This window comes from Anguilla anguilla, chromosome 4 (assembly GCF_013347855.1).
Source record: "Anguilla anguilla isolate fAngAng1 chromosome 4, fAngAng1.pri, whole genome shotgun sequence".
NCBI lineage: Eukaryota > Metazoa > Chordata > Actinopteri > Anguilliformes > Anguillidae > Anguilla > Anguilla anguilla.
In genome coordinates, this window is record NC_049204.1 from 36,690,595 (window position 1) to 36,711,361 (window position 20,767).

Consider the following 20,767-nt stretch of genomic DNA (forward strand, 5'->3'; position numbering starts at 1 on the left):
ACAGTGTCAGATTTTGTTGACAATTGTCACTAAACATTTCAGTAAACAAGGAGTTGCTTTGTTAACCCCATGTATTGTGTTGCAGCTCACAATGCATGTGTCTGAAAAGCACTGCAAGTGAACACCGTTTAGTCATTCTATAGCTTGCACTGCTTCCGTAAGTCAGAGGGTGTCAGTTGACTGGCATGCTTGAATACATTTTTCTGCAGCTTAGCAGTTCACTGGCCTACAGGCAGGCCCAGATCTTACGCTCCCCTGGAATATGGGCACAGGATTGGTAGTCTGCAAGGTTACCATTATTGGTCATCAGCAGTGGAAGATCAGGGGTCAGAAAGTAAAGGTCCTGCAATTTGCTTCTTCTACCCATGAACTCAGCCAGCTGATTTCACCATTTAGTTCTACCTCCTTGCTGAAGAATTGTGCTACTTACCAAATCCAGGTGATCAGAAGAAAATACTAGGAAGGACTTTCTGAACCTTGATTTTCCACATCTTTTGGACATGGCCCATTTATAGTGGACCTCAGCAGTGAGCTCAGACATGTAGTGTCTCATCACCAGGGGTTAAATTAGGGGCGGACGCGGGTGGACGCCGTCCACCCACCTTTGGTAAATAAATAAATCATTTTGACTGGCAGTTTTACAAATAAAATAACAATCCAGTCCATTTTTCATATGCTCCAGTCTATGTGTTCCCTCTAGCCAGTTACTCGCTCAACCAATCAAAAATAAAAGAGAATGAAAAATATTGTTGACTGTCTTGATTGTTTGGAAGTGGACACGGTAGGTAATTTCATTAACGTGTAATTTCATCTATGCAACATTTTAAAGAGAGATGAATAAACAGCCCCCACGAACGCCGGCTATTATTAACAGCAACTTTGATTGCTTGAGCAAAATCAGCAGGTTGCTGGTCAGTAGCTAAGCTAGGATTTAATATTTCCCACATACATATCGTTTTATTCAGCGGCGACTGGTGAGCTGAAAATTGGGGTGGCGCAAAACTTTCCTTTAAACTAATCATTGACCTCAACCTGTTTTCATTAGTGATTTTTCCTTTATTATCAAGCGTGCCAACGATCGGACTAATCAAAGTGCAAGTAGCCTAACACACAGCGTCTTCATACCGTGTTAAGGGGATTAAATCATAAATTAAATTTATAAGTTAAAAATCTGTTTTAATCACCAAGTAGTCTACACTTAACAAACAAGATACACCAGTCTGTTATCTACCGTGATAGCTTTCAAAATAACCACCAAAAACAAAACCTGGACTTCAGTTTTGTTTACAATCTATGCATTGCAGATATTCGCCATGAATTCGAGTACGGAGAAAGAAATGCATGTATCCACAAATAATGTTGATTAAAAATGGGCACAATTTTGTACTGCAAATGAAAATAAATGAAGGCTATAAGGCCTAGGCTACTCGCTAAAACTGCATATTTGGGGAGAGCTGGCTATATATGATAGTATTGCTATTTAGTAGCCTATTTTGTGGATTAATTGCAAAATCAGGGGAAGATTCCGCCACTGCTTAGTGATTAAAACGGATTTTTCTAAATCGCATTTATCATTTAATCTCCCTAACACAATGTGAAGAAGCTGTGTGTCCCTTTTCAATTGCTTAGTCAGATCGTTTGCATGTTTGTTAATCACTGAAAATTAATAAAAACAATTTGAGATCAATGATTAGTTTAAAGGAATGTTGTGCGCATCACCAATTTTCAGCTCACCAGTCACCGCTGGTTTTATTTTGTTTCAATAGTATACACTCTTTTTAAAACATTGTTTTCCTTAATTACAATTATGGGCACAATACATTAAAGATACAACTATTTTGAGCTGAGACATTCATTGGTTTGTACCTTTTTTCACCCACATCCCACTGGGTCTCAGGGTCCACCCACCTCCCAAATCCCAATTTAACCCCTGCTCATCACTATACTGTGTTTAGATATTCCCAAAACTATCAACCACGTCAGTTTTCTTTGCTTTCTTTGATAGTTTCATGTGGTCACTGTGAGAAACTGTGTGTTTGTGTGTATGTGTCTTTGTGTGTGTGTGTGTGTGTGCGTGTGCGTGTGCGTGTGCGTGTGTCTGTATTGTACCAAAACAGCATAAATGTATGCCACCTCCCTTTTAGCCTGATTTGTTTAAAGAAAGAGGCTGCCAAGCTATAGTCAAAGAGTCAAACTGGTTGAAAGTGAGTGTGGGAATTCTAAGGCAAATTTCTAAGAGGTGAATTTCACAAAAATGCTATAAGAGGTGTATCTAAAGCTCCTTCTAAGGATTTTTTTTCCAAAACATAAGTCTCAAGGACTTGCCAGTGGAGTGGATCTAAAGATATCCATGACTTTGTGGGAAAAGGCATTCTTATCAAGAAGACACCACTTCTCCAGGAGTGGGTTTGAATAATATTTATTTTGCACCTTGTGCGTATGAGTTGTAAAGCAAGTATGTTTTCCCCAATTGTTGCTTCACTGGTCTGACATCCTGTTTTATATCACTTGCTACCTATGGAACTTAACAATGGCATGCCTCTGCTGACATCACCAGATTCGTTACCTCATCACAGTCAGACTGTACAAATAAGTAACTCATCAAAAGGACGAGCAGTTTCTTAAAGGTAAATTACCCATTTTTCATGCAGAAATTCATTTAAAGAAATGTAATTTATCTAACAAGGACAGACATTAGACATACTGTGTAAGGCACTTTGTAATTGTACAAAACAACACCCAGTTTAGTTTGCTGAAGGTGTCTTCACACTAAACACAACAGGTCTACATTGTCCCTGTATTAAACTTCGTATTAAGCATTGACTTCTTTGTTCTTTTTCTGTAAAGCAAATAACAATAGCAGTCAATACATTTTTTTCCTTCCCAAATGTGTTTCTAGATTCAACCAGTCGAGAGAACATTATTTTTGATTGGCTGGTGTTTGCGAGAGAATTTATAGGGAAAGGGGAGGGGGGCTTACCTGTCCCTGAGGGCTCTGAGTATTTCTCTCACTGCCTTTGAACTCGGATTTGAGCAGAAACTCCGCCCGTATGTCATGAATAACCTGCAGAAAATCAGGTGACATGTTATCATGCAGCTCTGACCCAATCACATTGGATCATTCCTGAAACACAAAAGGCTGACACCACTCAAATCCAGGCAACAACCCCTTCGTATTGTACAGGGCCAACATGTCAAACCACCCCTCCCTGGCTATTATTTTACCTTTTGCACTTTGGTTTTAATTCACCCATCATTTGTCCTTACAGAAATTTGTACTCAATTCTCCAGCCTGGGCTCTGCCATTGTACCTCTGAGCAAGGCACTTAACTTCTGCAGCTTGACTAAATATTGTTTGACAAATATTTAAGTGAAATGTAATATATTGCAGGAATTCCATTCACAGAGGCATAACTTGGCAGTTGGTACCACCAAATGTAAGTGTTTCTCACATAACACTGAGAAGCACAATGAAATGGAAGGCTTTTGACTCACACAACAGCATCTATCTTGCAGACTTCTCTGTTGTGCTGTTTCCTGTAACCTTGGATGTATTCCAATGGCAGCTTCTTAATGAGAGATGGTCTGGTGTAGCGTGTGCAACAGTGACCGACCCTTGAAGAATAAACAAGAGAGTCATGCATCAGACCATCAAACTGTGCATTGCGGAGAGTTAGGCGTGTGACTCCAGGTTCAAATCTGGGGTCAGCCACTTCTGAGAGACTTGCTCGACAGTAAATTCACAAAATTCAAAAGCATTAATGAGTCAGAGAAAAATATATTTGTATATACATACACACACTACGTGGGCAAAAGTATGTGAACATCCCTTATAACTAGCAAGTTTGGCTACTTCAACCGAAGCCATTGCTAACGGGTGCATAAAATCAAGCATACAGCCATGCAATCTTTATAGACCTCAGTGACTTTCAACATTGCACTGTCATAGGATGTCACCTTTCCAACGAGTCAATTTGTCAAATTTCTGCCCTGCTAGAGCTGCCCCGGCAAAATGTAAGTGCTGTTATTGTCAAGTGGAAACATCTAGTAGCTCAACTGCAAAGCGGTAGGCCACACAAGCTCATTAATGCTACCAATGTAAAAAAAAATTGCCCAACTCATTTTTAAAAATTGGTTAGCAGTGAGAGAGAGAGAGAGAGAGAGAGATCATAATTGTGAGCTTACTTGCCACACCAGTAGCGCTATCTGAGACACAAATCAGAGCCTGTAACAGGACTCCAGTCAGGCTAATTTCCCAGGTCTTCATTCTGCCACAGAGACGTTGTGTCTGGTGCAAGCATAAGCTCAACTATTAGAACAGAATGCTTTCGAATCTGTGTTAAATACACCCAACAGGTCCTGCCTTCACATATTCCAAACTTATTAACAGGCCGGTATGACCTTGTGACTTCTGAAAACAGTTTTTTCAGGGCCCAAAAATTTGGAAAGTGGGCTGAAGGCCAGGGGGTTTGTGTGTGTGTGTGTGTGGATCAGGGGCCCTCATACGGTGCATTCTGCTGCAGGAAATGAATGCAGGGAATGAGTTCAAGTGTAGGGGAAGTTAAACGTTGAAGCACAAGGGGCTTCCCACCTTAATAATTAGCAGCTGTACACATCAAACCATGTAGGACATGCAATACTGACAGTACATTTGAATGGGCAGTGTTCATACTACTAGTGTAACACCGTAGTATAACACATTGTTATCATTAACGCAATATCTGTGCCTCCCGCTCACAGCACCTGCCCAGTTACATTATTGCTATTTTAATGTTACAATGAAGCTATTGATCTGATATTATTGTTTATAATATTTTTAGAATTTTTCCTCATCAACTCTCTTTGTTTTGTTTTTTTTTAAATTAATTATGGGTAGGTGAATTTCATGTTTAGAGGTATTATTTACCCTCTTAAGCCAATATATGCAAGAAATAATTGCATGAGATGAAGTATAACATTACCATGTTCATATTGTGCTTGTGCTAAAATTCCCAAACAATTTTTCTAGAATCACCTAATCATGAAAAATTTAGTTAAACTGAAAATTTCATTAAATTCTGGGATTGAAATTGTGGCTGGAATGGAAACCAGCATACACAGGGGTACCCAAGGGCCCAGTTTGAAAGCCACCATTCCAGTGGTGTTTTTTTTTTTTTTTTACAATACAAATTTTGTTGTTTTGTTTGTTAGGTTAACATTGAACTTGCTGATTACAAAAGGGACTTCTGTGCCTTGTTGGTGATATTGCACTTTTTAAGACTGTCACTGATGTTGTCCAATCCTGTAAGTCATTCTGGATAAATGCATTTGCTAGGTGCTTCTAAGTTCGTGTAATGTAATGTAATGCAATGTAATGAAAGTGTGTCTGTCAGGATTCTGCCTTTGTGTCTGTTGTTCCTTTTTTGGGGCGCCAGATGGCGGCACTTCTGTTTTGTGTTCTGCTCGTTCCCCTGTGGTTAATTGTATTATGGTTTTCAATTATTCAATTATTGTTTCTGTTCTTGTCTTGTTATCCCCTCCCATTTTGGATTGATTGTTCTTTGAGTTCACCTGTGTCTTATTAGTTGCCCTGCCTATTTAAATTCTCTCTTTCCCTGACTCGGGTGCTGGTTCTGTCACGGTTCTGTGTTTCTGTGTCTGTTTTTCCTTGTTGGGCTGCCAGATGGCGGCACTTCAGTTTTGTGTTTCAGTTCGTTCTCCCTCCCTGTGTTAATTGTATTATTGGTTTTAATTATTCTATCATTGTTCTCACCTGTGTCTTGTTATCCCCTCCTTTTTCTGGTTTGATTGTTCTTTGAGTTCACCTGCGTCTTGTTACCCTTGTCTATTTAAGTTCTTTGTTTCCTGACTTGGGTGCTGGTTCCTTGCGTTTCATGTGTGTTTCTGCCTGTGGTTTGACCTGCTTGTTTCTTGATGTCTTTCTGCCTTTGTGTTTCTGACTTTGTGTTCTTTTTCTGACTATGTTTCTGCTCGCTTTGGTCCTGCTTGTGCTTTTCATGTGAGTGTTTGTGCTTGTGTTTCCGCCTGTTTTCTGCTGTTGTCCTGCCTGTGTACTCTGCCTGCCTGTGTTCTGCTCTGCTCGTGTTTTGAGTTACTTTTGTTTTCTGTTCTTACATATTTTGGAGTTTGTGTTTTTGCCCCTCGTGGCCTTTTGTTTGTTCCTGTTTGTAATTTAGTAAAGTCTTCGTTTGAATTTTCCTTTTGAGTCTCCCGTGTTCTCTTCCATTCGGCGCCGGGGTCCAGCCCCCCGAATCCCCGACAGGTTCCTTGTGTTTCCACTTGTGCGTTTCTGCTCGTCTGTTATTCTGCCTGCCTGTTTTGCCTTCCTGTGTTCTGTCCTGCCCGAGTTTTGTTCTGCGTGTTTTTTGATTTTGGAAGTTCCACTTATCTTTTGGAGAATGTGTTCCTGTAACTTGACCTGCGTGGCCTCATTTCTCGTTCCCTGCTTTTGTTCTTTGTTTGGATTCGCCTTTTGGAGTTTTGAGTCTTCCCACTCTGCGTTTGGGTCCTAGTTCTCGTAATCCTGACTGTCATGTGCAATAACACCTCTACGGTATAGTTTGTTTTGTTCAGTCTAGTTAACTACTCACCCTGTGGGTCTGTAATCCATTCTGATGCATTTTGGTGCCTTAATTTATGATCCCTTGTATCTTTTGCCTTGGTGGAAATAAATTGGCTGAAGTTGAAAAGTTATGAATAGTAAATGGACTGCATTTATATAGCGCTTTTATCCAAAGCGCTTTACAATTGATGCCTCTCATTCACCAGAGCAGTTAGAGGTTAGGTGTCTTGCTCAGGGACACTTCGACACGCCCAGGGCGGGGATCGAACCGGCAACCCTTCGACTGCCAGACAACCGCTCTTACATCCTTAGCTATGTCGCCCCATGAGGACTAAGGACTGCAAATTTCCAAAAATGCAACAAGATGCTATGGCTCTACAGGAAACCAATGCATACTACTGGCATATACAGGGACAAATGCTCATCACATTTTTATTAAAGCATTTTTCTCTAAACTGAATTGGTGACAATTCATTCAACATTCATTAGATATTACATAATGGTGCATCTGTTAAATAACGGTGCTATTTATCTTGATGTTAATGTACAGAATTCTCTTTCTGCTGCTTAACCTGCCTTTACCACTGGTTGTATATGAGCAAGCAAGCTACTGTGAACAGGGATACACTTTTTGCGCCAGGGTTGTTTACAATTTTACAAACATGAAGTGGGTCCATCAGCCAGTTGTCACAGCCCAACTAATTAGGCTAACAGCCATAGTTACTGCTTCAATGCCATTTTCACTCAATGTCTGCTGGACCTACCTAGAATAAAAGTGAATGATTTTCATAGGATAATAGTGCCCCCACTAGCAAAAAAGGAGAAAGTAACCCCTGACAGGCTCCGCTGACATGTCAGTGCATGCCCTGTGGCCACTCTAGCCAGAGAGGCTAGAACTACATACATTTTAAAAACATTTATTTTGTTGAGTTAAGTTATAGATGCATATTCTAAAAGCAACTTTTTAAAAGCAGCTAATTCTTATTGGGTAAAACTAATAAGTAACTCAAAAGCGAGAGATGGTGATTTGTGGGTGTGCAATGGCACCCTTTGTCACCTGTGACTGCATGCCCCTGAATGGGAGTGTCTGCATTTGCATCTACTGAAAAACACAATTAAATATATTGAAAATGCTGGGCTATGCACAGCTTATTTCTGATTGTGCTACTTAAGAAATGTCATATTACAAAGTCTGGAAAATCCATGAAATTTCCTTTCTATTATCAACGGTAGTACACAGCAGTCCACAGTGCAAACAATAGAGGTACTGCTATCAACGTGAAGCTTACGCCAGAACACACCTCCTTTACAATCTTTTACAGTCCATTGTGAAGAGGTCCTGGCATGACTTCAGCTCGTTGAACTGTCAAACAGATATACCTGTACTTCCTGTATTTACAACAATGCTGATGCGTGCAAATTTTAGCAATGTCTATTTTTAGGCCTGTCTAAAAACAGACCACAAAGCGGAAGTTCAGTGAGGTTTTCAGTTACTTTTCTGTGAGGCATTTAATACTTGCGTAAGTAGCATAGAAGTGATTACTATATGTCTACACTATTACACTGAATTCAACAGTAAATTAATTTGGCCTTGCATAAAAAAAATTAGTCATGCTTGAAAGCATGCATGACAATCCAAATGTGACATAATATGAGAAAGAAATTGGACTGGGGATAAAAGGATGTTCAGTTGAAAAAGAGAATTCACATTGTTTTCACATTGCCTTGTTGTCAGTGGCCTGTTACTGTATTTACAAAAACATTAAAATCAGAAAAAACATAGTAATGGTTAAAATCAATTTATGCAAATCAAAATGAAAATCTAAACCTTTGCTGGGTTCATCAATTAATAGTGGATGTGTCATGGGTGTCTCTCTTGTTGGTGATATTGGTGTTGGCGTCTCTTTACAAAAGACAAAAAACTCTCACCAAGTCCACCACAGTGCCATCCTGGAGGAGATTTTGAACTCTCCTCCACAGAGTGACCAGGCCTACAGATGTTTTTTGATAGACCTTGATGTCCCTTGTCTCCCACAGGACTTGTTTTATGGTGTTGTTGATCCTCCACTAACGCTGGAGCTCAGTTGTTTTACAGCCTCCTGGGGGACTGTAGAGGAGGATGCCCTCAGCAGTCAGGGAGGACCTTGGCAGCAATCAGTTGAGGGGGACAGAAGAAACAACAGGGCCCAGACCCACCTGGCTAGGGTACACTCCTAGAACAGATGGTGTTCATGCTCTGTGTCTGTGCATCCGCGGGGACAGTGCTCAGTCAGCGACAGGTGCTGCTTATACTGAAAGGACATGGTCTGAAGACATGTGATAAGACATCCACAATATATCTTTCTGTGTATTTTTTAGTGTGTGATGCAAAACGTTCAACCAAACTATTGACGGGTCCAGGGACATGCTTGCCCTTGGAGGGCTACTGTTTGACTAGATCTTAAAAAGGCCATGATTACCTTGTAACTCCATGAAGGTAGCCCAGCCCCAGACAATCCCGCTATATGGGCATGTCGGGTCCAACACCCACAAACCCATCACTCGGCAAAAGGGAGTGGCATAGTACCTGGCGAAGGTTGGAAAGCAAAAGACTGCGACTGTAGCTCCATGGAGTTCTGACAAATACAGATCATGATGGAGGTACAATAGCAGTGCCTTGCTTTCATACAACCTCACCTTCATCCATGGTATGATAACAATGAGTGCTAAAAGAAAGTTTTCTAAGGGGTACCAAACCCAAGGTAAGCATTAATTCTAGCAATCTATACAAAAATGGTGATGGGCAAACTTCTGACATTCAACTGATACAGCTTGAATGGGGGCATGTAAAGTTACGTAAACAAGATTTCAATTCAACAGCACAAAGTAAATCAAAAAGAAAAGCACATTCCAGTTCAATTGTAGTCCAGTTCAACCCAAACCAGCTTGATGGGGTTTAAGTCCGGAGACTGTGCTGGCCATTCCATGATTTGAGGCCTACCATCTTGTTCTTTTCTTCTAAGATAGTTCTGACATAACCTGGTGGTATGTTCTGGGTCATTATCTTGCTGTTGGATGAACCCCTGACCAACTGGGAGTCAACCAGAGGAAATTGCATGGCACTGCAAAATGCTGTGGTAGTCCTTTTGGTTCAGGGTGCCAATCACTCTGTACAAGTCACCAATTCTGGATCCAGCAAAAGAGCCCCAGACCATCACGCTTCCTCCTCCATGTTTGACAGTTGGTGTCACACACTGAGGAACCATCTTTTCACCTACTTGACGGCGTACAAAAACCCTGTGTGATGAACTGAAGGATTCAAATTTTGATTCATCGGTCCATAAGACCTTCTTACAGTCTTCAGTAGTCCACTGTCAGTGCTTCATGGCCCAGGCAGGCCTCTTTTTTTTATTTAGCCATTTTAGCAATGGCTTTCATACTCGTACTGCCATTCGACCTGTCAAACCTGCAGCTCGAAGTCTTCTCTTCTTGTTGAAACTGAGACTTGCCTATATCAACCCCTTTAAGTTAAGCTGTGCTTGAAGCTGTTGTCCTGTGAGCCGCCTATCACACTAGCTGTTGACTCTCAGAAACTTGTCTTCTGATTCTGTTGTGGCTTTGGGTCTGTTGGACCTCTTTCTGTCAGAGTTTCCTCCAGTTTCCAAGTGCCTTTCAATGGTGTAGGAAACTGTACTCGCTGACACCTTGGCTTTCTTTGCAATTTCTCTAAAGGAAAGACCTACACTTTTAAGGGTTATAATGGTCTGTCTGTCTTCCTTTGTTAATGGCCTTTTTCTCGCCATTATGATGGCAGTATACTACTTCCTGCAGTACAATATTGTCCAAATAATCCTTCAGAGGGTGTAGTAATACAGTCTGTTCCGACACTGATTTTATTCAGACAAAGGGTTTGTAAGTGATCAACAAATGTTGGGACACCTGTAGGAATTGTTTGCATCAATTTCAAGGCTTAATTTATTTTCATTGCTGCAGAAAAGCTGTAAGTTGTTAACCTGTTACTTGTTCCCTGAAAAATGCCTTTTTTATAACTCTGAAATTGATATTATTTTTCAGTTTTTGGTAACCTAAACTTTTTTTTTTTTTTAACCTCTGGCAGTTTACCACTTACCTTTGTACCATTTCAGTTTAAATTTCATTAAAACTGAAAAAATGGGGGTGTTCTAAAACTTTTGACCGGTAGTGTATCTGTGGGTTTCTTCCATCAGAGATCAGAAGAGGGATAAGATATTTTTTTGTTTTTTTTTGTTTACATTGCTATTCTCTGCAGACACCCACATCCAAGGTAAAATACTGTAATTTAATTATGACTGATACAGATATACAGTATACATTCATTAAAGCAATAAAAGTAATATGCCTGGTCTTTGAGACCTGAGAGAGAGTGCTGGAAGTTCCGGTTCCAAGTCCTCGTTTTCTGGCTCCAGATAGAGCTGCATGGTACAGTGGGCGGGTGAGGTTGGGTAGATGGTTTCAGCACCAGGATTGAGTCATCAGACCGGTTTCTTTTCATCTTCACCCGCTTTCCTTTTCTCCCCCCAAGGCACATGGAGCAAAACATGCTGAACAGGAACTCCAAGGAAGTGATGATGACACCACCTCAGCCATCAGTACATGGAGAAGATTGTGAGGCCCTGAAACTCCTTAACACCCTTGGATTTAATTTAATTAAATTATACAGCTTAATTCTTCAGTTCAACACCATTCCCAATTAAATCAAAATTAATGTCCCTGCTGTTGGTCTTGCACGTAATGCTTTACTTTGGTTCAATTCCTATCTTCATAGCAGAAAACAATGTGTCGTCATACAAGGAAGCAATTATAGCCATAATCCACAACCGTTTCTTACAGGGTCACTTCGCATTACTCACTCTCATAATAAAACGCTTTGCAAAAAGAAATTATATCTCATAAAAAACACGTTTTCAACGTACAAAAATGCCAAGTTACTCAAAAGTATTGATATCAAAATGACGCCAAGTTACGGTACTACAAACAATATAGGCTATCTTGCCTCACCGAAATGACATAAGATGTATTTCAAAGCAATGCTACCCAATATTTCCTCAATTCTTTCAAGTCACTTGGCCCTGTGTTTTGTAATCTTACCATTTAACAATATCATGCAAACTTTGTATCAGATCAAAGAGTCAAATATTTCGAATTGCCTCATGGAACACATTGAAATTAATGTACAAAACTGCTGCTGAGTAACTACAGGAAGCATATTTCTCCAGAAAACATATGTTTATACTTCTGAACTGAATTTGAGTACATGTACAAGTTATTGTTACGTACAATAAATACTGCATGTAAAATACATATTGTAAAAATGTAGCAGTGAAATGTTGTTACACTAGATTATAAACAGAGACCGTTGTTTTGACCTGAACTAGTGGATGGGCAGCGAACCTTTATTCTGAAGGAGCAAAGTGGGCAAGTTTGACTTCACAATTGTTGGGGTGAACTTCCTGGTTTTTATATTTATTTTTTACAAGGCGCTATGTTGTTTATTTGCCAAAAGCGATTTTCTGTACTTTATATAAGGTAAGTAGAATCCATGGAGTATGATTCTAAGTTAGTACTTTGTGTTAGGAAGAAACTAAAGTAATGGATTCCCCCGTTGTGGGCGGAAGTTCTTCTCCGTGCTAGTTCGCCCTCATTCTGTTTCTGGACTTTGGGAGAGAAGGTGCGCATTCCTCTGCTCTGTTATTTTTATTTTTATTACCACGTAAATTGTATTTCTTTCTTAACATCGTTGGTATTGACATTCGCTGCAACTCGTGTATGTTTTGTGTTGCAATTTTCACGCACTGTGTGTTTATTTTCATGGATTAAACCTGTAGAAAATATCAACGGTATTAGCCGCACCAGCAAGCGCCCAGTCGATCTGTAGGTGAAGATGCACTGTTCATGAGATTTCTACCTCTGTCATGTATTGAAAGTGGTGGTGTTGGTGGTTGGTATGTGCGGTGGAGCACATGTATGGGAGCGAGACCTGTATTGCTCACCATTGTCTTTTTGATATTTGAAGGCAGGTATGTGAGTTTACATTATTTTGTATTTTATTTTATTTTAAATGAGAATTGCACACTGTTTTATGGTTTTTGTACATATTTATTTTAATTGAAAACAACATTTAATATGAAATATTAATTTATTATTAATTAATAAAACGTCATCGATCGATGCATCTGAATGTGCTCTACAACTTTGCTATTGGGACCACCCATGTCCGCCATATTGTTTGCCTGCCATTTGGACTTTTTTTATTACTTGTTAGTAGTTAAAGTGTTGCGCCATCTAGTAAACTCCTTTATGGCAAGCGGCTAGAAGACATCCATGGCGAGGCAACTATAGTAATCCGACACCGTTGGGCCTAGTTTTTATCAGTGAGGGGAGGGTCTGAACTTCATAATGGACAATATTATCTATCTGGGCATTTATAAAAATATTCTTTCACCACTCAAAAAATCGTATTCCGTCATAGCAACAAGATAAACCCGACAATAGCCCTAAGATATGCCAATACGGCAGTGAAAACGCTGCTCACTGAGTAACGAAATAAACGAGACGTTTTAAAAAATGATACCATGTCATTCTACCTGTCAATATCTGGGACTAAGTATTGAATAAATATACAATCTTACCGTTGGTTTTACGCGTAGAGGTGTCCCTTTTAAGTATGAGTGGTTATATATTGTCTTGGACAATCCCTTTGTGAAATATACGCGCATCTCTGATGCCTGGGTACCTTCAAAAATAGCTGTGCGTAATACCACACCTGTTTACGGCATTGTCGCCCTTTTTAGTACAGCCTGGCTTGATTGACAATTCATTTCAAGTGTATGTGGTGTTTACATCTGCAGTTATAAAGCTTTAAATAGAGTACCCCCTAAATGGGCAAGGATTGGCAAGATTTAGCTTGTGCGCTAACGGGTTAATTCTTTACTAATGTTTTTAAATTTCTTCTTATTAAAGATTGTACTGATCAAGAATATATTTAAATGTATGTGATTATGGGAAGATCAATGAAGAACAGCAGGTATGCTGTGTTATGTCTAAGAATTTGTAACTAAGGAAAGACAGTGGCCTCCTTGTACACTGATGCATACTAACTAGAGAACCTTTGAACCCCAGTTGCAGCAGGAAAAATTGTAAACATTTACTTAGTGGAATTTTGTAACTTCGGTTGGGAAACAGTCTTGTGCAGAAGACCTTTGAGTTGCAAGAGAAGAGAAAGGATACTGATCTAGAAAGAACTGATTTGCTATATCTAGTAATTGTATAGATTATATTCTATTAAAATAAATGAATGCAAAATAAAAGTAATAACAGCAACGGTAATGATATAAACAAAGTTTGTTAGAACATGGTGGTGTGTATATGACTAAATATTTAATTTGGATTACAGCATGTATTGAATGCATTTAAAGTTCATGTTTAAGATTGGAAGATTAAACAATTGTTAATTATGAGAACAAATACTTGTTATTCAAGTCATGCATATACATTCCTCTAAGTGTGTGTAGTGAAATATCTGTCACTGATTAAAATTGAAGATTATATAATAGTTATTGTTAAACTAACTGGTGGAAGATAAGTTTGACCTAGGCTGGGATTCGTTATTTTAAATGGAAGATACATCATGGTAGGAGGAGATCTGGTTGTATAAAAAGGATGTAAAACATAATTCGAAGAAGCTCTCTGTGTGTCTTTATGGTACTGGAGACCTCCCGTAGGCCTACGTACATGAAAAGGATTATTGATTAAAAGAGAATAAAAAGATTATTAGAAGAAATCATAATTTCTAGTCTTTATTCTTACATTGCCGACTCACCCACCGAACCAAAGAAGAGGTTCTCCTCCACACCATCCATTTACATTACATTTGTTTGGCAGACGCTTTTATCCAAAGCGACGTACAAAAAGTGCATTTCATGGTCATAGACAACTACTAAACACAGGTTCAGTAAGATACCATACTTATTTTGTACAGCTATTTCTAGCCAAGAACACAGTTTAGTTCACACAGTGAACACTATTCAGACCTAACCTCTGCAAAGCCAACTAGGCAGAAGAATAAGCTACAGTATTAGGACAAAAAAGTGCTGGGATGGGGCAACATGTAACAAGTGTCATGAAAAAGGGGGGGGGACTTTTGACTTGTAAACCTATGCAATTAATGGAATAAAATGTTTTTTTGTGCAACCGATACATCGATGAGCGATGCTTTATCACAGGCACATCAGAGGCAACTATATTTATCCATTGTAGGTTTTAGATGAATATGGGTGGAGGTGTTGGGGGGGCTGGGGCCAAAGGGAGGAGGCGTTATACACAGTGTCATGGCACGGTGGGTGACGCATTTCCACCCTGATCATAAGCTCTGGGCAACTGAATGAGCGCATACGTATAGGCCTATATAAATCATCATAAACATTTGATCAAGAGCAACTCACTTTGTCTGCTCTTCCTGCCAGCTGAGATCAAAGAAAAAATGTCCGACTCCCGCAAGCTTGCCGTTTTGGCTGCCCTCTTCGTCATCTTTGGATGCGTGGCCTCAGCCAAATGTGAGTATTCATATTTATTTCAATTGATTGAAGTACCACTCCTTCTATCACCTGAATCAAACATGCAGTTAAGTTTCAAATAATTTATTTAAATGCATTTAAAATGCATCATTCTTACAAGAATATATTTGATTTAGAGACATAAAACATCGATATATCATTCTGTGCATATACAGAATATTATTCGTGATTTTTATTGTACTCGTTACGGGAGTGCTTTTATATCTAACTGTAAGGGCGATGGACCTGTAAATGCAAGACATGCTTTCTGTAGTCAGCCTGGAAGAGTGCTTCTTCCATATGTCCATTCAGTTCATACCTTGTTCAGCTTTACAGTACACAGACAAAGTGTTTAATTTAATTTCCCAAGCATCTTTCCGCGCATGCCGATCGTGGCTGTCGTGACGATCACCAGCTGGCTGACGTGTCATCTCATTCAACTCTTCTTTTAGAACAGAAATCCTACCGGGTTTTGGAAAGCCTTTCCTGCAATGGAGGGAATTAATATTGATACTGAATTCACAGCACAAAGTGGGGGTCATATACAAGTCCCTCTCAAGTGTTTCATTTGACTTTTCAGTTGTTTCATTTTCACACATTTGGAGAGGCAGGCCAACACTGTTGACTCACTGAAAAAGATTTAACAGGGTTCAGAGGGTATAAAATCCCACTGCACAATCAGTGCAGGTTCTTGTACCAAAGAACAGTTGTAGATAATGAGAGCCAGAACAAGCTTACATTATTAAGCCAAAATAACTAAGAAATACTTTTTTCCATGGATATTCATTCATGCTTTATATTAAATTGGCTATTAGGATTATATATATTACATATAATTATTACATAGGTTTTCATTAACTATGCACACTCACACCTAATGCTGGCTTCACCAAATAGTCAAGTTTTTTCTTCCTATCAGTGTGGGCATGTTTTGCCCTTGCCCTGTGGTTTTATGGCAATATGGGTAGTGTGATGGGAGATGGGTGAGTGCCTATTGCTACTTTTGTACTGATAAGGGAAATGTGTTCAGCTCAAAACATCTTTTGCCTATATGTTCATCCATCCTTCCAGTACCTTTTAAACAGGAAGGGCTTTTGGGGATTTGCAATAAGGCTTATTCCACTTGTGTGTGGCATTGCTGCATAGCTGACCAACTGTAAGTATCATGCCTAGCAATCATGTACAGCAGGACTATAAATAGTAAAACACAGGATTCCTTTTTAAAACAGATATTCTGCTTCTTATATCCTGGACAGTTTGAATGTGTTTGTGGAAATATGTGAGGGTACGGTGTGTGTGTGTGTACATGTGGAGGAGTGGCCTTTTAATCTGACATATCCAGGCAATACAATGTGCATCTTACTACACTGTTAAAATATCAAACCACAGACTGTAATGTTTAAACTCTTTAATTGGTTTCAGCCGCCCCATGGTTCTGTGTTGTTTAGATGGTTTTCAGATAAGATAGTTTCTGGTACTGTATATAAAACAGAATCAGGGGACTGGCTTTCTGGACCCCTTGCTGGAATTTAAAAACTTTTCAATTCAAAGCCACTGATATTGACTCTCTGATCTGTTTTCAGATCGTATACTGACTAAGGTCACCACCCAGTGCTGCGAGTCAGTGAGTTCCAAGATTCCGAAAAAAATCCGCGATGAGATTATCAGCTACACACACCAGAACGCCTTGGATCCTTGTGTGGATGCCGTCATGTGAGCTCTTATTATTTATTTGCTTCTTAATTGTCCTTATCCACAGTTATATTTTATATTTCATGCACCTCAAAAATGGCACACCCACGATCATGCTAAAAATGGATGACCGGGTCTTGAGTGAGGCAGCAGTGTGGTACACTGCCTGGCCAAAAAAAAAGTCGCCATTTGGATTTTTTGTTTGGACAGTGCCCACTGTACAAGCCTCTGGAGGCAGTGTTATGATCTGGGCCCAGGAGTTCAAAACTTTTTATCTCAATCAGATCCGATCAGATTTTGAAATCCCATATTTTGTGATCCAGGTTCAGACAACTCAGCCACATTTTGTCCTGGTATTTCAAAGCAATTCAGGATAGGATCACCCTGATCCAGATTCAGACTTTTCAAGATTACCAGATCCTGATTATCAGGATCATTAATGTAGTATACAATTCATTTCAAAATACATTTCAATATAAAAAAGATGGTAGAGTTTGGGATTCAGTTATCCCATCAATGGATTTTTTCTTCCCTGACGGCACGGGCATATTCCAGGACAAGAATGCTAAGATTCATCGGGCTCAAATTGTGAGAGAGTGGTTCTGGGAGCATGAGGAATCATTTTCACATGAATTGGCCAGCACAGAGTCCTGATTTTAACCCCATTGAAAGTCTTTGGGATGTGACTTTTTACGGAGTGGTTTGACTGCCCCGTCGTCAATACAAGATCTCGGCCAAAAATTTATGCAATTCTGGATGGAAATATATGTTGTGACGTTGCATAAGGTTGTTGAAACAATGCCACAACGAATGCGTGGTGCAATCAAAGCTAAAGGCGGTCCAACAAAATATTAGTGTGCAACTTTTTTTTTGGCCAGGCAGTGTATAATAGGTAAGGAGTTGGTTTTGTAACCTGTCACAGGTTCGATTCCCCGGTCAGTCACTGCCGTTGTACTCTTGAGCAAGGTACTTAACCTGCATTGCTTCAGCATATATTCTGCTGAAAAAGAGTGTCTGCGAAATCCCTCTAATGTAATGTAATGTCTTCTTAAATCTATTTCATTGAAAGCAGGAATGGTAGTTGTGAATAAAAAAAAGTATAACATATTTTTTACATATTTATGCATTACGTATTCACTGCTTATTCTTGCAAATTACTGAATTTCACCTTGTTTCTCATTAATTTGTTACTGGCTGCCCTGTACCGATTCACACATATAGTTAATTGTTAGTTATTGTACTGTGATGCATGTACAATGAATATACCATGATATTGTAAGTCCTTTTGACTAAGTGTGCCTGGTAATTTAAATGTCATATTTAAATAATCATATATTTTAATATTATAAGCTCCCAAACTTTGAGTTTGCCATTGCCAACCAATCCAATCCCTAACGTTTTTACCCTTTAGTCCTTGGGGAATATTTAGGAATATAAAGTCATGTCAATTAATAACTTTAATAATAATAATTTTTATAAAAACCATGCCATAAAAACAGTGTCCTAAAATATTTGTGCCCCATGCTGGAAAAATGTGCAAACAATGACTTACTCTAAACATGCATATATATTTAGAATTACTGTTGAATTTAGTTGTTTGACATCTGCTTTCACCTCTCCAGATTTCAAACAGAGAACAATGGCAAAGTTTGCACTGACCCCAAAGCACGCTGGGTACCAAAGAAACTAAAAGGTACAATAATAATGCAGTACATTTTATAGACACCATTTAGCAAAATTGGAAGTTTGTGTTGGTTTGTATTTAATTATTTAATATAACCTTTCATACTTTAAAATGTATATTCTGTTTCATCATTCGAAGATTCCTTGTTGTGACTGAGTAATTGATGCAGGAACAGTGAGAGAATTTTAGTGGACCTGGGAGATTGGGTGATGTGCCCTGTCAGCACGATGGGAATTATATGGTGATTTTGGTTCCTTTTTTTTCAGAATTGCAGAAACAATCGTGAGGACAATGTGGAAATGGGCTTTGGAATGGATTCAAGGTTTTCTTCCAGGCAATTTCTTTTCCCTGATTATTACTGTATCTTACTTTAGCCCTGACTATTAGCCTAGTTAAGTTTAAGAAAAAACTAAATTCTATATTTGTTTTTCTTAGATTTTTCTGATTATGCTGTATGTCAGTATGTGCTTATACAGTACACTATACTGTATTTGCTTACTGTATTTCTTTACTAGCATCTGTGAAGCAAAACCCAAGTTTTTTAGTTTTTCAATCAACAAAATGTGCCTGTTGATTCCATTTTGATCCTAAGTACTTTCTTGTTCACATCCTTGGAACTAGCTTTATGTTGGGACTTTGCAAACATAACATTTAACCGGAGCAAGCTAAAGACTTAATGACAGCCCAACTGAAATCCTGTGCAGGCTTTGTGTGATTAACAGGCTTGCCAGGTTTTGTAAGCATCACCTCACTGAAGCTGATTTCTTTTTGCATATTTAAGCATCTTCCATGTGTGCGTTCAGCTGCATGTTCTTTACAAGTCATTTTTATTTACTCGTCAACATTTTTATCCTGAACATAGATAAATATAATTTCTCAATGCGCTGTTTGATCTGTTAGTATATCACTTTTGGTTTCAGCAACTGAAGCACTTTGTCTAGATCTTAAACTCCCAATATAAAGTTTCTTGTGGTACTTTAGGTCAGTAGTTCTGAACCTCAGTCCAGGGGTCCCCCTGTGTATGCTGGTTTTTGTTCTGACCATAGTTGCAATCTTAGAATTTTAACAAGCAGTTTATTTTTCTTAATTAGATGCTTTTCATTTTTGCAGGAATTGTTTATCCTCTTGAGCCACATTGTCATAAATAGCTGTGCATGCCATGTTGAATAAACCTCTCATGTTCAAATTGTGCTTGTTGTGTTATATTGCAAACAATTTGATAAAAAGGATAACAAAAAGGTAACAAAATTAGGTTGTTTAACACGTGTTTAGGTTATTTCATAATTTCTTTAATACATTATACCTTAAACTTTTTAGCACAAAGCATTGTTATCATTGATCATTTGAATTCATTATCTACCAAATGGTTTTGTTTTGTGGCCCTGGGTCCACACTTTGACTTATTATACCCTTCACAGCATACAAGCTACAGACATAAACCACATATTTGATCTATGCACGTTTTTTTGAATGCTTAGCATAGTGGGAACGTGCTATGGGTGTCATATTTGGCTCACTGGTGATTCACTAATTATTAATAATTATCTTCCACTAGAAGTGATCTTTCATTTTCCTGTTGTCATTATCCATGTGGATGCATTAACCCATAGATCTATAATGTCCCCTCTTTTTCCGAGCCACACAAGTGCCACTTTATGATGTTGATCATGGTCAATGACACCGCCTCGGTGGTCAGGTCTTCAGCTGCAGGGGAATTCACAGAAGCACTTGTTGAGTGTGAGATACCTAGAAAACCATGATTTCCTGTCTGTGCAGCAAGATCAGAGCTGTCAAAATCCAACTACCCCCCACCCTTTGTGGGCACACACAAACACATACATGCACATACAAACCAGCACATTCATGAATAGACCACTGCCTCTCTGCAGAAACACATGTTTTGTTTTGTTTACTGGTTTGTTTCATCATCAAACTTCTCTGCTTTCCTTTACATATAAATGTTAAATTTGGGCTGCCAGGAGACTAGTAATCCTTAAAACATTTATTCCTAGCTCCACTTGACATGATTGTCCTATAGGCCCCTGGAAAACCCATTTTATTTTTTCTTTATTTTTAATTTTTTTCCTAAATCAGGAAATGCATTAATTGAAATTAATTACACTAAAATTTTGTTCTCACTTTATTCATTGTTGTAATAAATATTCATGTCTTAAATAACCCCCTCCCCCCCCCATGAATGCATCGTTGCACCTTGTAGTTCAAGCATGGTAGAGTGAGCGCCACACAATTTTCTAGAAC

The 20,767-nt window shown here is 38.9% G+C and overlaps 2 long non-coding RNA genes across 8 annotated transcripts; one reads left to right on the plus strand and one right to left on the minus strand.

Annotated features, from left to right (window-relative positions):
- The first annotated feature begins 368 nt into the window (after positions 1 to 368).
- On the plus strand, positions 369 to 19,831 carry LOC118225335. 6 transcript variants are annotated; one of them, XR_004764810.1, is made up of 4 exons: positions 369 to 541; positions 11,103 to 11,185; positions 15,043 to 18,517; positions 18,775 to 19,831. It is a non-coding gene; the product is annotated as an uncharacterized LOC118225335 (long non-coding RNA). The 6 variants fall into 6 exon arrangements; XR_004764811.1 differs by lacking the exon at positions 369 to 541 and adding an exon at positions 8,555 to 8,767; XR_004764809.1 differs by lacking the exons at positions 369 to 541; positions 11,103 to 11,185 and adding exons at positions 14,661 to 14,687; positions 14,837 to 14,915.
- On the minus strand, positions 2,687 to 6,795 carry LOC118225336. Of its 2 annotated transcripts, XR_004764813.1 has the most exons (5): positions 6,591 to 6,795; positions 4,186 to 4,288; positions 3,496 to 3,615; positions 2,981 to 3,064; positions 2,701 to 2,839 (listed from the first exon to the last, which is right to left on the minus strand). It is a non-coding gene; the product is annotated as an uncharacterized LOC118225336 (long non-coding RNA). The 2 variants fall into 2 exon arrangements; XR_004764812.1 differs by lacking the exon at positions 6,591 to 6,795 and having other exon boundaries at positions 2,687 to 2,839; positions 4,186 to 4,479.
- Positions 19,832 to 20,767: the final 936 nt, after the last annotated feature.